The sequence below is a fragment of the Meriones unguiculatus genome, chromosome 9, assembly GCF_030254825.1.
Source record: "Meriones unguiculatus strain TT.TT164.6M chromosome 9, Bangor_MerUng_6.1, whole genome shotgun sequence".
Taxonomy (NCBI): domain Eukaryota; kingdom Metazoa; phylum Chordata; class Mammalia; order Rodentia; family Muridae; genus Meriones; species Meriones unguiculatus.
Window position 1 is genome coordinate 56,994,164 of NC_083357.1, and position 2,890 is coordinate 56,997,053.

The 2,890-nt window shown below is 45.5% G+C and overlaps 1 pseudogene; it reads right to left on the reverse strand.

The window, feature by feature from the left end:
- Window positions 1-407: 407 nt before the first annotated feature.
- On the reverse strand, window positions 408-1,050 carry LOC132656388 (T cell receptor alpha variable 13-1-like; annotated as a pseudogene).
- Between the last annotated feature and the right edge of the window lie 1,840 nt (window positions 1,051-2,890).

Here is a 2,890-nt window from a genome sequence, read left to right on the forward strand (position 1 = left end):
CTATACATGTGTGATGAAGCCGGAACCCTAGATGAGAAACGACTGGGGACACTTCCCTAAACCAGTATAATTTCTAGTTGTATTCTAAATATGGAACATCATACCCATGCAAAGTGTGACTCCCACCCCTTTCAGTGGTTGGGATGAGAAGGGGCCCACAGGCTCATATGTTTCAAAGTTTAATCCCCAGATGATGTTGGAAAGTATTAGACCTTGGATGAGGCCTTGTTGTGGGTGGAGTGTCACTGGGGCCGGGCTTTGTGCTTTCAAAAGTCCATGCCATTCTCTCTCTCTCTCTCTCTCTCTCTCTCTCTCTCTCTCTCTCTCTCTCTCTCTCTCGCACGCACGCACGCACGCACGCACGCACGCACGCACACACACACACACACACTTTGAGACTAACTTTCTCATCTGTCTTCTAAAATCTGTATGTTGCAGTTTCCTTTGCAAATAGACAATATGGCAAATGCTTTGTTGCAAGACACAGGATGTGGAAGGGGCTCCAGCCCCCATAGCAAGTTTGAGGACAGGCTGCAGGTGCCTGGGAACCAGTGTGTGCTTGCTGCACAGAAGTACATGGCTGAGTCTCCAGGCTGAGTGTCTGTGATGTGCAGGGAGAAGCATTTGGCTTTCTTATCCAATAAAATGGTGAGCCTTTGGTTCTGCTTTCTGTCCACGAATGTCTATCACAAGGTGAGGACCCTTTCCAGCTTTTTTCTTGTACCAAGGGAAGTATAAGGAAGCACTGTCTGTGTAAGTGCAGTTGATGACAGCGCTGCCTCCCTCTCGAACACTCAGGGAAGAAGGGTGCTGCTCCACCTGCTCTCCGAGGCTCTCCCCTACACAGAAAGAAAAACAGAAAGGAGGAGGACAGTCAGCAGCACTCTGCTGAATTCTTTGTCTAAGATACCGAGAGGGAACTGTGTGAAGTGGATTTCCCACGGAAGCCTAAGAAATGTCCACCACTATTTTCTCGTGGTCCCAGATCTTCAACTCACAGTTCATCCACAGCCACAAGAAAGCGACTACAGTAGGAATGGATGGCTTCATTGCTCTTCCTGCCTGGGATCAATGCAGACTTGCAATCTCTTGCCAAACAAGCTATTTGTATCTCCAGGTTGTCCCCTTTTCTTCTTATGTAATCAAATCAGCCAATAAGAAAACAAATGTTTCTCTCTCACCTATTCCTTCAGAATGCAATGACAAGAGCTTGCTGCATGCTTTTCATCAGCTGCGGCCTCCTGCAACCTTGTGGACACATCATGTTTTGAGTAAATTTGCAGAGATTGGGAGGGATTGAATTTCTGAGTCATTACTAGCAAACTAGAGAGAGATACATTCTCTTGTAGCCATTGAACAACAAGCTGAGTTAAAACATTTAAAATCAAAATGTCACTATGATTCATCCTTATGGACAAAGGAAAGAAAAATTTTAACTTTCAGTCAATATCAAGTTTTCTGGACAACAGAATGTTAAATTTGGAGGGGGTGAGTATAGCAGAAAGGACAGGTGGGGGGAGGGACAGCTAACATGGAGGATGTTTGAAAATTGTATTTTTGTGAGTGTGTGTGAGAGAGACAGAGAGGAGAGAGAGAGAGAGAGAGAGAGAGAGAGAGAGAGAGAGAGAGAGAGAGAGAGAGACTAAGTAAATTATTCTACACAAAGCCTAATACTTCCCCCAGGAACAATAGATTGCAAAATAAAAAGTCTGGTACCAAGTATGGGACACATCCCCTAAAGCTGTTGGTCTGGGTGGTCATAGAGACCCTAAAACAATTACCTGTTGCCATTGCTCTTGGTTACCCTCCAGAACTTGATAACAGGATCAAGTTGTTGAAGACACGACACATTTTGGTCACAGGACTTAGAGACATCAAGCCAGTACAACTCAGGAGACTTCCTCCCTGCTGGCTACATTTTATAGTGTTAGGAAGTGCGACTCAGGCTGCTAGGGGAGAAAAGTCAACAACAGTCTTAACCAGCTGTGAGCACTGAGAGCTGCAATAATGACCAGCATGGCAAGACACAGATCTGCCTTGGATGCAGGAGTGGAATGAATGTTATGGGATGGCCAACCACGTTCTGATTAGATTGCAGGCTCTTCACAGCAGAAACATGCATGGCTGCTACTGTAAACCTGGCCAAGAACCTATGCCTATGGAGCTAATAGGCCCAAGGGGAAGCTACTGCTATCATTTTGCTAAATGGATGAAGTATCAAACTTCCCTCTATGTTCACCATATCCATAGATCAGTGTGGCAGCCAATCCTAATTAGAGAAACATTTGTGTGTGCTGTAGAGGTAGCTAATACATATGCTCACAACTGGTCGCAGTGCTAAGATTAAATGTCTGCGGAGTGCACAGCTATAATCCTCACATCTATATAACAGCACTTCCCCCAGAAGGCTCAGAAGACATCAGAAAAGGTTGTGTAGGATGGTTCTAAGAGCCATAGGTCAGGGATGAAATAGTGACATAAGGAGATGACAGAACTGTTGCACTCAGGATGCTGTGATTGCCCGAACAAGAAGACCTGAATGTGACTAAGCCAGTCAGCATTGCAGCATGGAGGAGGGGCTCATGAGTCCCCACACCCTGCTGAGGAGCTATTAGCAGTTGTTAGCTGCTAGGGGAGAAAGTCAGGTTTTCTTCAGTAGTGTGATATGGTGTAGCTTCATCATGTTTAAGTAAATGGAAATTAACACAGAGACCCACAACCAGCCAAGATACAGAGACAAGACACTGCAAAGTGACCAGCCAAAAACTGGACATCTGTGTTACATCCTTCCTCCCGAGGCTCAGGAGTTATTGCAGAAGAGAAAGTGGAAAATGCAAGAGTGGAGGTGGTGGGTGACTACAAAGCGTTTTCCAAACACAGCGGGAAGTTA